Source organism: Callorhinus ursinus, unplaced genomic scaffold (assembly GCF_003265705.2).
Source record: "Callorhinus ursinus isolate GAN/ISIS: 27379988/994484 unplaced genomic scaffold, GSC_fseal_2.0 scaffold33, whole genome shotgun sequence".
Lineage (NCBI taxonomy): Eukaryota > Metazoa > Chordata > Mammalia > Carnivora > Otariidae > Callorhinus > Callorhinus ursinus.
Window position 1 is genome coordinate 7534679 of NW_027397095.1, and position 20297 is coordinate 7554975.

General features: G+C 34.8%; 1 pseudogene; it reads left to right on the top strand.

Moving 5' to 3' along the window:
• The first annotated feature begins 19215 nt into the window (after nt 1–19215).
• On the top strand, nt 19216–20034 carry LOC112809386 (S-formylglutathione hydrolase pseudogene; annotated as a pseudogene).
• The last annotated feature ends 263 nt before the right edge of the window (nt 20035–20297 follow it).

Sequence of the window (20297 nt, forward strand, 5' to 3'; positions counted from 1 at the left end):
TCTTTGTTTTAAAATCTAGTTTGTCTGATATAAGGATTGCCACCCCAGCTTTCTTTTGGTGTCCATTAGCATGGTAAATGGTTTTCCACCCCCTCACTTTCAATCTGGGGGTGTCTTTGGGTCTAAAATGAGTCTCTTGCAGACAGCATATTGATGGGTCTTGTTTTTTAATCCAATTTGATACCCTGTGTCTTTTGATGGGGGCATTTATCCCATTTACATTCAGGGTAACTATTGAAAGATATGAATTTAGTGCCATTGTATTGCCTGTTAGGTGACTGTTACTGTATATTGTCTGTCTTCCTTTCTGGTCTATGCTGCTTTTAGTCTCTCTCTTTGCTTAGAGGACCCCTTTCAACATTTCTTTTAGGGCTGGTTTCGTGTTTGCAAATACCTTCAGTTTTTGTTTGTCCTGGAAGCTTTTTATCTCTCCTTCTATTTTCAATGACAGCCTAGCTGGATATAGTATTCTTGGCTGCATATTTTTCTCATTTAGTGCTCTGAATATATCATGCCAGTCATTTCTGGCCTGCCAGGTCTCTGTGGATATGTCTGTTGCCAATCTAATGTTTCTACCATTATAGGTTACGTATCTCTTCTCCCAAGCTGCTTTCAAGATTTTCTCTTTGTCTCTGAGACTCGTTTTACTATTAGATAACTGGGTGTTGACCTATTTTATTGATTTTGAGAGGGGTTCTCTGTGCCTCCTGGATTTTGATGCCTGTTTCCTTCCTCACATTAGGGAAGTTCTCTGCTATAATTTGCTCCAATATACCTTCTGCCCCTCTCTCTCTTTCTTCTTCTTCTGGGATACCACTTATTCTAATGTTCTTTAATCTTATCGTGTCACTTATTTCTCGAATTTTGCCCTCGTGATCCAATAGTTGTTTATCTCTCTTTTTCTCAGCTTCTTTGTTTTCCATCATTTGGTCTTCTACATCGCTAATTCTCTCTTCTGCCTCATTTATCCTAGCAGTTAGTGCCCCCATTTTTTATTGCATCTTATTAATAGCCTTTTTGATTTCAACTTGGTTAGATTTTAGTTTTTTTATTTCTCCAGAAAGGATTTCTCTAATAACTTCCATGCTTTTTTCAAGCCCAGCTAGTATCTTTAAAATCGTGATTCTGAACTCTAGGTCTGACATCGTACTAATGTCCATATTGAGTAGGTCCCTGGTAGACGGTACTACCTCTTGTTCTTTTTGTTGAGGTGATTTTTTTCGTCTTGTCATTTTGTCCAGAGGAGATTAGATTAATGAGAGAACAAAATGTTAACAGGTTAACAACGTCCCCAGAATATATACTCTAAACAAATCAGAAAAGACCTGAAACTAGGGGAAAAGAAAGGGAAAGAAAGAAAAAAGAAAGAGGAAAAAAAAGAAAAAGATAAGATAAAAACAATCAAAAACAGAACAAAACAAAACAAAAAAAAAGAATATGATCCAATATGATCAGGCTGGTGCATAGATCAGTGGCACACACTAGATTTTGGGTGTATTTTGGTCTGTTAGAAGAAAGTGCCTCCTAAAATTTTAAAGAAAGAAAGACTTATACATGTACAAAATAAGGGTTGATACGATGAAGGGATGGAATATGACTGTAAAGATGAAAATTATAAAAAAAGGAAATGATAAGAAGGTGTTTGGAAAAAGAAAGATTAAAAAAATGAAAGAAAAAAAGTGGGAGAGTATGGGATCAGGCAGGAGACTAGAACAAAACCGTACACTAGAGATTTAGGGTATATTTTGCTATGTTAGAAGAAACTGTATCTCAAAATTTTAAAGAGAGAACAACTTATATATATGCCAAAATTAATGGTAACTACTATGAAGGGATAGAATTTGACTCTAAAAATGAAAAATAAAAATTTTTTTTTCAAAAAGGGATTGATAAGATGTTGGTTGAAAAAGGGAAAAAGAAAAATTCAAAAAAAATGTTAAAAAAATTAACTTTTAAAAACGAATGAATCATGATAAAAAAGCCATGAATTCTATGTGCAGTATTCCCCTTTCGCTGAAGTTCTCCCGTTCTCATTGATCGGTAAACTTGGTCTTGGCTGGCTGTTCATGCTGATCTTCTGGGGGAGGGGCCTGTTGCCGTGGTTCCCAAATGTCTTTGCCGGAGGGAGAATTGTCCCACCCTTGCTGGGCTGGGCTAAGCAATCTGCTTGGGTTTGTTCTTGGGAGCTTTTGTTCCCTGCAAGATTTCCGTACAGCTTTGGAGGGCCAATGAAAATGGCAGCCTTACAGTCTCCACCGGGAGGAGCTGAGAACTCGGGGCCTCGCTCCTCAATGCACCCCCAGAGAAAAGCAGTCACTTCCTGTCAGGAAATATGATATTACCAAGCACCCAAAATCACCCACCCTCCATCTGGGATTCCCTCCCAAATATTAATCCTTTCATTCCCCCTCAAGGTAACCACTTTCAAGCCTCATAATACCATGGAGAACTTTTTGCTAGTTTGAGGTTTATGCAAATGGAATCAAACAATGTTAACATGATGTATCTGCTTTCTTCTTTTTTTCATTTTTTAAAAAAGAATCTTTAATCTGAGATCCATTCCATTCTTATTTCTTCATGACAGCCTGTGATCAGCAGTATCGTAGAATAATTATCATGTTTTCCTTTCATATCGCTTATACAGGCTTTGATTGTAGAGCTCATAGATTCTTAAGAATATCTTTTTTCAGAGAAAAATTGAGTAAAGCTTTAAATGGTATGGCTTTTTTAGCATGAAAGAATGCAGTGTGCACCTTCAATTTCCACCCAAATTCTTTAAAGGTGTAAAGATAGTTTTTATCCCCTAAATTACAGTGTTTTTTTATTATGTTATGTTAATCACCATACATTACATCATTAGTTTTTGATGTAGTGTTCTGTGATTCAATGTTTGAGCATAATACCCAGTGCTCCATGAAGAACGTACCCTCTTTAGTACCCATCACCAGGCTAACCCATCCCCCCACGCCCCTCCCCTCTAGAACCCTCAGTTTGTTTTTCAGGGTCCATCGTCTCTCATGGTTCATCTTCCCCTCCGATTCCCCCCTTCATTCTTCCCCTCCTGCTATCTTCTTCTTCTTCTTTTTCTTTAAGATATAATGTATTATTTGTTTCAGAGGTACAGATCTGTGATTCAACAGTTTTGCACAATTCACAGTGCTCACCATAGCACTGTGGTAGTGCTATGGGTAGATAGACATACCCTTCCCAATGTCTATCACCCAGCCACCGCATCCCTCCCACCCTCCACCACTCCAGCAACCATCAGTTTGTTTCCTGAGATTAAGAATTCCTCATATCGGTGAGGTCATATGATACATGTCTTTCTCTGATTGACTTATTTCACTCAGCATAACACCCTCCAGTTCCACCCACATAGTTTCAAATGGCAAGATGTCATTCTTTTTGATGGCTGCATAATATTCCATTGTATATATATACCACATCTTCTTTATCCATTCATCTGTTGATGGACATCTTGGATCTTTCCACAGTTTGGCTATTGTGGACATTGCTGCTATAACCATCGGGGTGTACGTACCCCTTCGGATCCCTACATTTGTATCTTTGGAGTAAACACCCAGTAGTGCAATTGCTGGATCATATGGTAGCTCTATGCTTTCTTTCACTTAACTGTTACTTTCATTTTTTTAACTTTCACTCATGAATAGTATTACAGTGTGTATATGTGTGTATACATATACACACATATGTACATATATATTTATATACACACACACTTTAAGTATTTCATTGCTGATGAACATTTAGTTGTTTCCAGTTTTGAACTATTATTAATAATGTTCTGGTGAATATTATTGAACTTTTCATGTGGTGCACATGTGTGCATTTCTTTTGGGTACAGAAGGTAAGAGTTAAATTGCAGGATTATGAAGTATGTTTATGATCAGCTTGAGTAAATACTGGCAAATAGCCTTCCAAATTGGCTGTAACAATTTATACTCCATTCTCCCACAATTTGTAGCACTTCCTGATGCTCCATATTTTCACCAACACTTGGCTTTCTCTGTTGTTTGTTTTTACCATTCTGATGGCATACCACTACATACCTATCAAAATTACATTTTTACCTTCCATTTCCCTGATGCTTTATGATACTGAGTACCTTTACATTTGTTTTTAGCTATTTTGATATTCTTTTTTGTGAGTCACTTTTCAAGTCTATTACCATATTTCTTTTTTTCTTTTAAAGATTTTATTCTTTTATATGATAGAGAGAGAGCACGAGCAGGGGAAGGGGCAGAGGGAGAGAGAGAAGCAGACTCCCCGCTGAGCAGGGAGCCCGACATGGGGCTCCATCCCAGGACCCTGGGATCATGACCTGACCTGAAAACAAATGCTTAACCAACTGAGCCACCCATGCACCCCTATTGCCATATTTCTATTGGATTGTCCGTTTTCTTTTTATTTTGTTTTTATTTATATCGCAAATATTTAACATATAGTGTAATATTAATTTCAGGTGTACAATATAATAATTCAACACTTCCAGACATCACCTGGTGCTCATCACAATAAGTGCACTCCTTAATCCCCATCACCTAGATAACCCATAATCCTAACCAATGCCCTTCTTGTTCTCTACACTTAAGATTCTGTTTCTTTTTTCTTTCTTTTTCTTAATTTAGTGATTCATCACTTACACATAATACCTAGGGCTTATCATAACAAGTGATCTCCTTAAAGGGGTAGTGGATTATCTTTTTCTTACTGATTTTTAGAACTTCTCTCTGTATTTTGGATACCAGCCCTTTGTTGGTTGTATCTTCCCCCCTCTGTAACTTGCCTTTTTGCTTTATTTTTTTATTTTTTAAAAGATTATTTATTTATAAATTTAATTGAGAGAGAGAGCGCCAGGGGAGGGGGGGATTGAAAGAGAGAATCCCAAGCAGACTCTGAACTCTGCACAGAGCCCAACATGGCTTGGTTTCATGACCCTGAGATCATGACCATCCTGCTTAATAATGTTTGGGTCAACCAAGAAATCAAAGAAGAACTTAACAATTCATGGAAACTAATGAGAATGAAAACACATTGGTACAAAACCTATGGGATACTGCAAAGGCAATCCTAAGGGGGAAATGCCAACATCCAAGCCTCAATCAAAAAAAAAAAGAAAGAAAGAAGAAAGAAAGAAAGAAAGAAAGAAAGAAAGAAAGAAAGAAAGAAAGAAAGAAAGAAAGAAGGAAGGAAGGAAGGAAGGAAGGAAGGAAGGAAGGAAGGAAGGAAGGAAGAAAGAAAGAAAGAAAAAAAGAAAGAAAGAAAGAAAGAAAGAAAGAAAGAAAGAAAGAAAGAAAGAAAGAAAGAAAGAAAGAAAAAGAAAGAAAGAAAGAAAGAAAGAAAGAAAGAAAGAAAGAAAGAAAGAAAGAAAGAAAGAAAGAAAGAGAGAGAAAAAGACCCCGAATAAACAAATTAACTTTACACCTTAAAGAACTGGAGAAAGAACAACAAATAAAGTCTAAGCCATGCACAAGAAGAGAAATAATTAAGATTAGAGCAGAGATCAATTAATTAGAAACCAGAAATACAGTAGAGCAGATAAATGAAACTAGAAGCTGGTTTTTTGAAGGGTTTAATAAGATCGATAAACCACTGCCCAAACTTATTCAAAAGAAAAGAGGGCACCTGGGTGGCTCAGATGGTTAAGCGTCTGCCTTCGGCTCAGGTCATGATCCCGGGGTCCTGGGATCGAGTCCCGCATCGGGTTCCCCACTCAGCGGGAAGCCTGCTTCTCCCTCTGCCTCTCTCTCTCTCTCTCTCTCTCTCTCTCTCTCTCTCTGTCTCTGCCTCTCATGAATAAATAAATAAAAAAATCTTAAAAAAAAGATTTAAAAAAGAAAAGAAAAAAAGAGAAAGGACCCAAATTAATAAAATTATGAATGAAAGGGGAGAGATCATGAGCAACACCAATCTGTAGCTTGTATTCTCATTCTATTAACATTACTTTTGCAGAGCACAAGTTTTTCACTTTAATGAAATCCAACTTATCAATTATTTCATGGATTATACCTTTGATGTTTTATCTAAATAGTTAACACCTAACTTAAAGTCACCTAGATTTTCTTCCATATTAACTTCTAAGTGTTTTATAGTAAATATCTCATATGAGCTCAAAAAGTATATATATCTTTTTTTTTTAAGAGAGAAGTGGGGTGGCACAGGCAGGGGGGAGAGGGAAAGAGAATCTTAAACAGGCTCCACACCCAGTGCAGAGTGTGACATGGGGCTCAGTCTCCCAACACTGAGATCATGATCTGAGCCAAAATCAAGAGTCAGACAATTAGCGGATTGAGTCACCCAGGCACCCCCAAAAGAATGTGTATTCTACTTTTGTTGGATGAAGTAGTCTATGAAATGTCCATTATATCCAGGTCATTGATGACGTTGTTGACTTCAATTATATTCTTAATTTTCTCCCTACTAGATCTGTACATTTCTGAGAGGTATGCTAAAGTCTCTAACTACGATAATGGGTTTGCCTGTTTCTTCTTGCAGTTTTATCAGTTTTGCCTCATGTATTTTGGCATTCTGTTGTTAGGAGCATACATGTTAAGGATTGTTACATCTTTTGGAGAATTGACCCCTTTGTCACTATTTAACACGTCTAACTCTTATAACTTTTCTTGGTCTGAAGTCTGTTCCATCTGAAATTAATAAAACTACTTCTGCTTTCTTTTGATTAGTTTTAGCACAGTATATCTTTCTCCATCCATTTACTTTTAATCTATTTGTCTTTAAAATGGGGTTTTCTAGACAACATATATTTGGAACTTGTTTTTGGATACACCCTGCCCATCTTCCATCTTTTAATCAATGCATTTAAATCATTGATGTTCAAAGCAATTATTGATATAGTTGAATTAATATCTACATATTTCTTATTTTTTTCTATTTGTTGTTCTCTTAGTTCCTATCTTGTCTTCTATTCTTGTCTTTTGTGATTTTATTTGAGCATTTTATATTATTCTGTTTGTCTCCTTTTTCAACATATTAGTTATATTTCTTTAAAAAATTAGTGGTTACCATAGAGTCTGCAGTATACATTTACAACTAAACTAAGTCCACTTTCAAATAACACTATATCATTTCACAAGTAGTGAGACTAGCCAATAATTTTTAAAAATCCTAATTTCTAACACTCATTCTTTGTTTCATTGCTATTGTTCATTTCCTTTAAAGATCAACATACATAACCATGTGTGTATATGTATGTATATACCTATTTAAATTGAATGGATGTTGGTATTATTTTGAACACATTGTTATCTATTGGATCAATTAATAATAAAAAATAAAATATTTTATTTATTTTATTTTATCTTTGCTTATTTCTTCTCCAGTACTCTTCCTTTCTTTATTTTTTAAGTTTTTATTTAAATTCCAGTTAGTTAACCTACAGTGTAATATTAGTTTCAGGTGTACAATATAGTGTATTCTTCCTTCATGTAGACCAAAGTTTCTTACTTATATTATTTTCCTTCTCTCTGAATAATTTCTTTGAACATCTCTTGTAAGGTACCTACTGGTCAAAAATTCCCTAAATTTTGGCTTGTCTAAGGAAATCCATTTCTCCTTAACTTTTGAAGGATAACTTCACAAGTACAGAATTCTGCATTAGTGTCTTTTATCTGTCAGTACTTTAAATATTTCATTGCACTTTCCTTTTGTATGCATGGTTTATAAGAAGACGTTGGATATGATCCTTATCTTTGCTCCTCTTTAGATAAGGTTATTTTCCACCCTTCTGGTTTCTTTCCAGGATTCTTCCTTATCTTTGATTTTCTATAGTTTAAAAATGATGTACCTAAGTGTAGCTTTTTTGGCATTTATATTAGTTGGTGTTTTCTGAGTTTCCTGAATCTATGGTTTTATGTTTGACATTAATTTGGGGGAAATTCACAATCATTATCATTTCAAATATTTCTTCTTTTTTTTAATTTCTTCCTTCTCCTGGTATTTATATTATGCATATGTTACATCATTTGTAGATGTTCTTGCCTTTCTTTAATACCTTATTTCGCTTTGGTTTTTCAGTGTTTTTCCTGTTTGCTCATCGGTGTTAAAGTTTCTATTGTGATGTCCACAAGCTCAGAGATTCCTTTTTTTTTTTTATCCATATCCAATTTACTAATCAGCCAATCAAAGGAGTTCATTTCTGTTACAATAATTTTGACCTCTAGCATTTAGTTTTAGTTGTTTCTTAGAAGTTCTACCTTTCGGCTTACATTGCCCACCTGTTCTTACGTGTGGTCTACTTTATCCATTAGAGTCCTCAGCATCTTAATCATAGTTGTTTTAAATCTCCAGTTTGATAGTTTCAACATTCCTGCTCTGTCTGAGCTTGGTTCTTATGCTTTTTCTGTACCTTCAAATTGTCTTTTTGCCATTTAATATATCTTGTAATATTTTTCTTCATACCTAAATATGATTGATGTCTTGGTTAAAAGAAGTTGTGTAGGGGGGTCTGGGTGGCTCAGTCAGTTAAACTTCTGACTCTTGGTTTTGGCTCAAGTCATGATCTCATGGATCATGAAACTGGGCCCCATGTCGGGCTCTGCACTCAGTGGGGAGTCTGCTTAGGATTCCCTCCCTTTGCCCCTCCCCCACTCACACACTCTTTCGTGCTCTCTCTCTCTAAAATAAATAAATAAATAAAAATAAATAAATAAATCTTTTTTTTTTAAAGAAGTGTTATAAATAGGCATTTAGTGATGTTATGGTAAGAGGGAAAACATTCTATAGTTCTATAGTTAGGTCTCATTCTTTTAGTGAGTTTATGCCTCTATGAGTTTATGCCTCTACACTGTAAACTTTACGTATAATTCTTATTCTCCCCCTCTTTGATGGGACAGGATGGCTACCATGGGCTTGAGTTTGGTATTTCCTTTCTCCCACATGAAAGGTTAGAGCTGACTTGGGTTCAGTATTTCCTTTTCCCCAGGTCAGTTAGCCTTTAGTAAAACCCCAGCAGATTAGGGTCTGGTTGGTTCCCCCTACAGCAGACATTGTTAAAAAGAATAGAATGCTCCAGGGTATTTCAAAAAATTTTTTTGTACCCTTCCCCTGCCAGAAGCAGAAGATTTTTCTCCAATATTTATTGAAAGAATCTGGTAAAACTCCAGAAGGCAAAATTTACAAAAGTGTGGGTACTCTGATAACTGGGTCAAATTGGAGTTCTTATTTCTCAGACTTTTCCACATTGAGACTCCATCAATTTGTCAATTATAGTTCCCTTGGCATCAGTTTCCATGGAGGTTTCTGCTCTAGTACATTGTGATACTCTCTATTAGACTGTTGGTCTCTTCAATGGGAGGAGGCAGTGGTTAGACCTATGAATTCACTTCACTTACAGATCTAAGAGATTTTTCAGTTTATTCAGATTTTGCTTTTAGGACAAGGTGGTGACTTCTAAACTTCTTACATATTGGCCCAGAAGCCAAATGTCTTTAAGTGAATTTTTTATTAATGACTTTAAAACCCCAACATATAGTGAAACATTTTTTGATTCATTTAAAAGACGAAATTCTTCAGTATTAAGTTTAGTGTAGTATATCTAATGCTTTACATTTTTTGATAATCTGTTATGTGAATAAAATCAATTTATAATACTCTATTAAACACAGTATTGGATTAACCAGAATATCCTATTCTTCAACTGCGATGGATTACCAAGGACAAGTGGTCACATCAAACTTTTTTCAGTAAATTTAAATAAAGTAATTCATCTCCTTTTCCACCCAAATAGTATATTAATAATGATGATGTTGATTATGATGACGATGATACTGATATAAAACTAACACTTAAGGCACTCTTCTAAGCGTTTTATATATATCCACTCATTTATTCTCCAGAATTTCCTTGAGGTAGATCTTATTAGCATCCCTGTTTTACAGATGAAAAAATGAAGCACAAAGTTGTTACTTGCCTTGCCTGGGGTCACACATTTAATAAGTGGCAGAGATGAAATGTGAACTTATTTAATGACTCCAAATTAGTGTGAAAGAGATTATAAAAGCCACGTTTTTGAGTCTGATTTATTGCTTCCTAGCCACCTGGCATTCAGCAAGTTATTGAGTCTTTTTCTATTTATTTTCATCTGTTAAGTGGCTATAATAATTAAACTAAATTGTGATTGTGTTTTGTTTTAAATGAAATGTGATTATATTTGTGTCTGTGTGTATAAAGAAAACCAAAATACCAGATCCCATATTCAATAAATAGTATATATTTTTCAAATTAGGGCTTGACCATAACAGTGCTTTTTATTTTCTTATTTTATTTTCTTATTTTTAGTCTGATATATTCTACTAAAAATTTGTCTCCATAACACATAAAAGCAGGAATAATGAAAAGAAAAAAAATGAATAAGCAAGTAAGATTGATACTCTGACCTTATATTCCTTTTAGTATTATGGTGCCCAGGTTATGTCTCCATTAAGCAAATAGTTTAGCTGTTTCAATTTGCAGCAACTCATATATTTAACTTTTATAGTGCTATTAATGAACTGTAAGGATAAAATTTGCATTCAAACACCTGAGATTTTCAAATAGTTTCCAGAAATTAGGTCAAAGTCACCAGGGAACAATTTATGAAAATGCTTCTAAGCTCTTAAAGGTCTTCAGCACAGATTCAGTCTAAACTTGTAAGTTCCATCAGGAAAAAAATATTAGAAATTTTGTTTATTGGTAAAAGACACTGTGTGTGTGTGTATTTGTATGTGTGGAGAGAAAGAGAAAGAGAAATAGAGGTAAGGAAGAGGGAAATGAGGAAAGTATACATGTTGATATCATGTATGTATTCATTACTTGGTTAACAGATAATCTTTTCTTGATAAGTAGCTTTTATTAAATTTATCCACAGTTTTTATTTCCTTGCTCTATGTGTTTTCCCTTGTTCTATGTTGAATATGTAACTGCATTGATCACTTGCCCTGAACATTGTTTGCTAAATATTTTATTTGTTATATTTTGAGGAGAGGAATTTGTACTTTTCCCAACTCTGCAGTTTTGGTTTCCCAAGAGCATAGCCTATATATTCCCTATTATCTCTACTACTTCATTCCAATTCCAGATTTTGTCAACAAATTATTACCTAATCAATTTTGTAGACTTAATTGATAAGCTTAAACACATGTAAGATTTTTTCCTTTAAAATAAATTAAATGCTGTATTTTGGTAGTGGATAACAATGCCAGGTAATTTTACCTCTACTATGCTAAATTTAATTAAGCAAACCTAGTAAACCAAAATGATAAATCAAAAATTTCCTCAAATAAAAAACTCCCTTACTGTATGTAAAATGTAATTTAATTTTCAAAAATTCATGATATGCACAATTCTTCAGGGAAATATTCATTGCAAATGTGAGTCCCACCCATACTTGTTAATTAAGTTCTTCTACAAATAAATTGCGGTAAACTCTGATAACCTTAGAAAGAGGAGTTGTGATAATTTTTAGACTTTTAAAAATTCAAAAATGTATAAAGAGCAGAAGGCAGTTTTTATATCTGTTGTTAAGTACAAAACCCATGTTTTTCCACCAAAACCTTTAAACATAGAATGCCATAACTATTTGAAAATCAAATTTCTGGCTGCTTTTCAAAAGTTTTATGTTCCTCCCAATACATCAGAGGTTTATATTTTTAAAAGACATGTTTTTGGTAGTAAGCTGGAGGAGACAAAATAGTATGCAAAATTACTTACACCTGCAGTTATTGGTCTCAATAGCAAAATCAAGTGGCCATTTAGTTCACCATTCAATCTTTAGCTGCATTTTAAGAATAGCAGGTGCAACTATTACACAGCTTGAACCCAGAATGCAGAAGATGCATTCTGGGTTCAAGCTGTGGATTGGAGTAAAAACCACAAAATCTCCCCAGTGTAACTTTAGCAAATTTTATTCCTCTGGTCAAAGTACTGCAACCTTTCCAATTTCTTTTACCTCACTTCACTACTCCCCACTATCCTGTACAAACAATTATGCTAACAAATGTATTAATATAAAAAATAAATACATTAGGCAACCATATTAAATACCAAACAACTCTTATCAAGCATCCCCTAGACAATTGTAATTTTGGAGACTGCTTACTTTTAATGTTATACCATAATACGGTGCCTAGAGTTGCCATATTTCTGAAGATTCTTTTATAATCAAAGTAATGTCATCATTAGCTACTACTTCCTGTCTTTTCTGTAGTTCTTTTTAAGTTATTTTTGAGTAGCTAATCCATGCACATAATACAAAAGATAGTCTTTTACTATCAGTTTTCTTTTTCAGAGGCAACTATTTTTATCCATTTCTTTTGTAAAATAGTTTTACAGAAGAAGTGTATCTATGGATAGCTCATTTTTAAGAAATATTCCTTTGCCTATTACTTTTTATCTTATATATTGTTTTATATTGTTATCTTATATATTGTTTTATATTGTTTAATATAGAATTACCTCATTCTTTTCAACAACTACATAGCTTACATTGTGCTAAGGTACCAGAATTTATTTGACCCATCCTGATCAATGAATTTGTTTTCAGTCTCATGCTGCTATAAAAATGCTGTAGTGAATATCATTATATATTTTACATATGTGTGAGTATATGTGGAAGATATATCCCTAGAAATGTATGTGCTGGGTCTTGGGACATATGTACCTTTAACTTTAGTATATAATGACAGCATTTTCCAGAGAGATGTGCCAATTTATATTTCCATCAGCAGCATGAAGAGTTCTTCTACATCTTTTTTTAATTTATTTAAATTCAATTAGTCAAGGTATAGTACATCATTCAGTTTTGATAAAATGTTCAATGATCCATCAATTCAGTATAACACCCAGTGCTCATCCAATCACGTGCCCTCCTTAATGCCCATCACCCAGTTACCACATCCCCCCATGCACCTCCCTTTCTGCAACCTTCAGTTTGTTTCCTGGAGTCAAGAGTCTCATATGGTTTGTCTTCCTCTCTGATTTCTTCCCATTCAGTTTTCTCCCCCTACCCTTATTGTCCTCTGCACTATTCCTTATGTTCCACATATGAGTGAAACCATATGATAATTCTTCTCTGTTTGACTTACTTCACTTAGCATAATACCCTCTGGTTCCATCCATGTTGATATAAATCGTAGATATCCATTTCTGATGGTTGAGTAATATTCCCTTCTATATATGAACCACATCTTCTATCCATTCATCCACTGAAGGACATCTTGGCTCCTTCCACAGTTTGGCTATTGTGGACATTGCTACTATGAACATTGGGGTGCATGTGCTCCTTATTTTCACTACATCTGTATCTTTGGGGTAAATACCCAATAGTGCAATTGTTGAGTCATAGGGTAGCTCTATTTTTAATGTCCTGAGGGACCTCCATACTGTTTTCCAGAGTGGCTCTACCACCTTACATTCCCACCAACAGTGTAAGAGGGTTCCCTTTGCTCCACACTTTTGCCAACATTTGTTGCACCCTGTCTTGTTAATTTTAGCCATTCTGACTGGTGTAAGGTGGTATCTCATTGTGGTTTTGATTTGTATTTCCTTGATGGCAAGTGATGTGGAGCATTTTTTCATGTGTCTGTTGTTCATTTGTATGTCTTCTTTGGAGAAGTGTCTGTTCATGTCTTCTGCCCATTTCTTGACTGGAGGGAGATCTTCTACATCTTCACAACACTTCAAATTGTAAATTGTTTAAGAAATTGTTTTCATTCTGATGGATATGAGTAGCATCTGACTGCAGCTTTATTTTGCTGATTACTAACAAGTTTCAGTACTTTTTTTTTTTTGTACCTATTGGTGATTTGCTTATCTTATTGTGAAATGTCTTTTATTTTTTTCTGCTTGTATTCTACCCTTTTAAAATGAATTTTAAGTTTTGGATAAGAGTTCTTTATTGTTATTATTAATATATCCTTTCATTCCATGGCTTATATTTTCATTCTTTTAATGGTAAATAACAGGAGTTCTTAATTTTAATATAGTTATAATTTATTGATCTTTTCCATTATAGCTAGCACTTTCCCAATGTTTCATAAGATATCCCTGATGTTTTTTCCAAAAGCCATATTATTTGTCTTAAACACTCAGATCTACAATCCATATAATGGGTGTGGGGGAGAGGAGTGTAAGGTGAAATCAAGTATATTTTTTCTTCATAAAAATTCTCCATATGGTTGAACAGCATCATTTTTCAAAAAACAGCATCCTCTCCCTAATGTACTATTGTATAAACTCTGTTATAAATTGTTTACACATATTTATGAGTTTGTGTTTGCATTCTCCATTATTTTTCAGCTATTATTCTGTCATTACAAGAATACACACTCTATAAAAATGATTATATGATGATTTTCCTCTTTTATTCTGATATTGTGGGACACTACACTAATTTTCAAAAACTAACTTAACCTTGTATGCCAAAATAAACCCAACTCTATTTTAGTAAATTATCTCTTTATATCATGGGATTTGGTTTATTAATATTTTGTTTAGGCTTTCCATCCATGTTCACTGGTAAGATTGGCACATAATTTTGCCTACTCATAATGTTCTTTTCAAATGTTATCTATTGCAGCATAACAATTTATACCAATACTTAGTAGATGTATTAGGGTTCTCCAAACAGTAATAGGTTATATAGAGAGATTTATTATAAGAAATTGGCTCAGGGCGCCTGGGTGGCTCAGTTGGTTAAGGGACTGCCTTCGGCTCAGGTCATGATCTTGGAGTCCCGGGATCGAGTCCCACATCGGGCTCCCTGCTCAGCAGGGAGTCTGCTTCTCCCTCTGACCCTCTTCCTTCTCGTGCTCTCTATCTCTCATTCTCTCTCTCTCAAATAAATAAATAAAATCTTTAAAAAAAAGAAATTGGCTCACACAATTATGGAAGATGAAAATTCCCACCATCTACAGTTTGCAAGCTGGAGACCTTAGAAAGTCAGTGCTGTAAATCAGACCCAATCTGAAGCCTGAGAACCATGATGCAAATGGTGTAGACTCCAGTGTGTGTTTGAACACTTATGAACCAGAAGCACTGAGGATAAGAGATCAATTGCTCAAGCAATCAGAGAGAAAGAAAAGGGCAAATTTTCCCTTCTGTCTTTTGCTCTATTCAGGATCTCAATGGGTTAGGTGATGACCACCCACATTGGAGAGGGCAATCTTCTTTACTGGGTTCACCATTCAAACGCTAATCTCATCCAGAAACACTCTTACAGACACATCCAGAAATAATGTTTAATCTAGGCACCCTATGGACTAATCAGCATGTCAAATTAAACATCACAGTATCCTAAAACAAAAACAAAAAAACTTTGATTTATTGTGTTACAGTTTCTATGGTCACAAATATACATGTGGCTTAGCTGAGTCCTCTGTTTCAGAGTATCTCATGGCTCCAGTCAAAATATTAGCCAGATCTGTGGTCATCTCAAGATTCAAAGGGAAAAAATGGTTTTCAAGCTCACTCACTTGATGGTTGGAAAGATTTCTGAGTGTTGTTCAACTGAACACCTCAGTTTCTTGCTGGTTATTGACTGAAAGCTGCCTGAGTTCCTTGGTATGTAAGCCTCAGGGCAGTTTACAGCATGGTAAGCAGAGTATTTCACAGTGAGCAAGTGAAAGCTAGAGAATGTCACAGTCTGAAATCACAGACATTTGTAATGTAATTTTGGAACTGACATTCTATCACTTTTGCCATATTTAGTTGAAGGCAAGTCACTAGATTCAACCCATACTCAAGTGGAAGAGATTGTACAAGAGTGAGAATATCACATGGTTATGCTGACCTCGTGAAACATGTTGGAGATAGTTTATTTTTCTATCCTCTGTAATTTTGCGTATTATTTGTATGTATAATAAGATATATTATTTCTTAGTATTATTTTATTCTTTCAGCAAAATATAATAAATATTTCTTTAAATATAATATATGGTCTAGTATATTGATACCTTGACTTAAAGTCTGTTAACCTTTATATGAATAAAAATAAATCTCAAAATATATTATATATAAAAATATATTAAGTATATATGTTTTAAATATATTAAAATATAAAATATAACATTTTATAATATAATAAATATGTTATATTTATAATTACAATTATATAATTATATAATAAATATTCTACGAAGCACTCTGGGCCCAGAGGTGATAAAGTTAACTCATATATCATGAACCACAAAACTGAGGCTTGCCCCAGTGGCCCACTCAAATCTAAACCTAAGTCAACCTGCCCTTACATGAAACTCCTGTCAAGGAAACCCAACCTAACATACACCAATTAGAATCCTCCAACTCAGCTTTAATCAACTTACCTTACCTTAGAAAATAGGACTTACAAACATTATAAGGGAATTCCCAACCTACTAGCCAATCATGCCCTGTTTCTGCATTGCCTCTTCCAACCCCTCAGGAAGAGGACTACTTATGAGGAACTGTTCTCCTCTAATCCATGGGCTGTTTTCACTTGAATAAGGGATATCAAGATATCAAATTCTTTTAGTTATATCATTTGACAAATTGGTGATGAGATGGACCCAAAGACAGCTACTGAAGTTTCCAGGGACAGCTCTTGGCACAGGAGCAAGTCACAGAGCCCTTTTAGTTTGCTGCCTCTTGGGGTGACTCCGTGGCTCAATCAGTTAAGAATCTGCCTTTGACTCAGGTCATGATCCCAGAGTCCCTGAACTGAGCCCCACATTGGGCTCCCTGCTCAGTGGAGAGTCTGCTTCTCCCTCTGCCTCTCCCCCTGCTCATGTTCTCTCTCTCTCTCTCTCTCAAATAAATATAATCTTTAGTTTGTTGCCTCTTGTGCCACTCTCTGGTATCTCTAGGATCCCCAATAAGCTTCTTTCAGATTCATTTCCACTTACTTTGCATTCAGAGCTCTTCCAGTTAGTTTGTCCTAATCCTTCTGGGTAGATAATTGGGATGTGAGAGAGTCCATATTTTTCCAGGTGAAACGGTGGGCCACAGCTTTTGGGGTAGTGACTGACCTCATCTACACTACATCAATATTGACTTTGAGAGGTGCTTACAAGTCTCAGGAACTGTGCACAGGCAGTTAGAAACAGTAAATCTGGTTAAATTAGGGAGGATTATTAAATTTAAGCTGTCTGAGCAGGTAAACTTAACTTATTCCATCTATCATAAACATAATTTGAAACCAACTGTTCTTTTATAAACTAGTGAGTTTTGCATTATACCTGTCTTCTGTCTATTTTTTAAAAGCTGTATCTGTTTGCAAATGTCTGTATGTTTGCAAATTTCTGTATATTTAATGTACGTCTATGTATGTATATTACAAATGTGCGTGTGTATGTGTATGTTTACCTCTGGATGGTATAGCTAAAACTAATTTGTAAAGAGCTCTATTTAACTGGCTTAAAGAAAATTAAACATTTATATAAATCAAGTGTATCAGAAATATAGAAACTACCCCCAAATGCTTTGAGTTCATGTGTTCTAGGCTAATCTTTGATAAACCAAATCTAGTTTAAATTTGCTAGTTTAATTAAAATAGGCAGATTTTTAGAGTTATCAGCATTCAATATAACACATACAACTTTTGTTCTACCAGGTTTCCTAAAAGTCAAATAAGTTCACATTATTTCTGATACAGAATTTGTGAGCAAGAAAGATGACATGATAGTTAACTATTTAATGTCTCATGAAACTTTCACGAATAATTTAAACATATTTGTTAAGAACAAGTTCATTAAATAGATGTAAGATAAAAGTCTATAAATTTTTAATAATAATTATGCTTGGTATGTGAACTTAAAAATAATTTCCAAAATCTTTTTGAAAGCTTGAAACTTGAGGTGCCTGGGTGGCTCAGTCAGTTAAGCATCTGCCTTCAGCACAGGTTATGATCTCGTGGTCTTGGGATTGAGCCCCACATCAGGCTCCCTGCTTAGCCTGCTTCTCCCTCTCCCTCTGCCATTCCTCCTGCTTGTGTTCTCTTTCTCTCTTTCTCAAAGAAATAGAGAAAGAAAGAAAGAAAGAAAGAAAGAAAGAAAGAAAGAAAGAAAGAAAGAAAGAAAGAAAGAAAGAAGAAAGAAAGAAAGAAAGAAAGAAAGAAAGAAGAAAGAAAATCTTTAAAAAAAGAAAACTTGAAACCTTAAAGTTATACTGAGATAAGTTAAATAATGAATATTCATTAAATATCTAGATTATTTACAAATAAGATTAAATACTGAAACATTGATTACTGAACATAGCTTTATCCACTGTTGGCTTCTTATTAAAGAGGAACTAAAGCTATTTGGATGAATTAGTAAACTTGTTTTGTGTCACATTGAAAAAGTTACTATGAGGAAAAATACACTTCTAGAAATTATGAAATATACTTTTTAATTTGCCAGTCCACAGAATGCTAGTGTAACAATCCAGAATTGCTTACTTCTTAGTTTTCACTAGAAATTGAGTATTCTAAGTGTTAAGAGTTCTCATTAAGACATGTAATTTAAACTACTAGAAATAAATAAGGAAAACATCTCTACGGGAGGGAACTAGGATGTGTTCTTGGTGAGAGAAGGTATGAGATATGATTTGTATTTGAATATGTGGTCTTTATGACTGGTTTATTTACTTAGCATAATGTTTTCAAGGTTCATCCATTTTGTAGCATGTATTCGTGCTACATTCTTTTTTATGGCTGGATAATATTCCATTGTATGAATATACCAAATTTCTGTTCATTCATTTATCAGTTAATGCATATGTGAGTTTTCCCCCCTATTTAGCTATTATGAATAACGCTATTAACATTAGTGTTAATTTAAGTGTGAACACAGATTTTCAATTCCCTCCACTGTACGGCTAGGAGTGGAATTGCTGTGTCATATACTAACTCTGCTTAGTGTGAAAAGTGTCTCAATTGTTTCCATAGCAATTGAGACATTTTACATTCGCATGAGAAATTTATGAATGATAAAATTTCTTCATAATGTTACCAAACAAGTTGTTTTCTGTTTTATTTTTGTTTCTTGGTTTTGTTTTCATTATAGTGATGCTGGTTGATATAAACTGGTATCTTAGTGTGTTTTTCATTTATGTTATCTAATGACTAATGATCTTGAGCATCATGTCATGTGGTTATTGTTATTTATATATATATATATATCTTTAGAGAAATATTTTTTCTTGTACAAAAAGGAAAATTAGAAATATTTTTATTTCAGGATGATGAGGCCCCGCCTTCCCGCTTCGGCTGCTGCTTGTTTCCCTGCCACCACCAATCCCCGAGGATCATCTATCCTTTGGTGCAGGCAAAAAAGCAAGTAGCAATTGGTCAGGGGAAGAATGGCATTAAAGAAGATTTCCAGCAACAAGTGCTTTGGAGGATTGCAGAAAGTTTTTGAACATGACAGTGTTGAACTGAACTGCAAAATGAAATTTGCTATCTACTTACCACCAAAGGCAGAAACTGGAAAATGCCCTGCACTATATTGGCTGTCTGGTTTGACTTTCATGGAACAAAATTTTATATCAAAGGCTGGTTATCATCAAGCTGCCTCCAAACATGGCCTTGTCATCATTGCTCCAGATACGAGCCCTCGTGGCTGCAATATTAAAGGAGAAGTTGAGAGCTGGGACTTTGGCACTGGTGCTGGGTTTTATGTGGATGCCACTGAAGATCCTTGGAAAACTAACTACAGAATGTACTCTTATGTAACTGAGGAGCTTCCCCAACTCATAAATGCCAATTTTCCAGTGGACCCCCAAAGGATGTCTATTTTTGGCCACTCCATGGGAGGCCATGGAGCTCTGATTTGTGCTTTGAAGAATCCTGGAAAGTACAAATCTGTGTCAGCATTTGCTCCCATTTGCAACCCAGTGCTCTGTCCTTGGGGCAAAAAAGCCTTTAGTGGATATTTGGGAACAGATCAAAGTAAATGGAAGGCTTATGATGCTACCCATCTTGTGAAGTCCTACCCAGGTTCTCAGCTGGACGTACTAATTGATCAAGGGAAAGATGACAGGTCAATGGCCTTCTTTACTAACTGAAGAAACCCAAAATGTACATTTATGGAAATCGTATAGCTCTCCTAATTTCTGAAAAATTATTAAAGGCTCCTGAAACATATATAAATGCTTAATTACTGTCTTGCTACCCAAATTTATGACCAATCAGACTTATGTTGTTCAATTAGTAGGAATAAGAACTATTAAAAATACCACCAGACTTCTTTCCACTGAAGGAAGATGGGACTCATTAGCCAAAGATTTTTATTGGATTCCAATATCTACTGACATTTGCAAATTCAAGC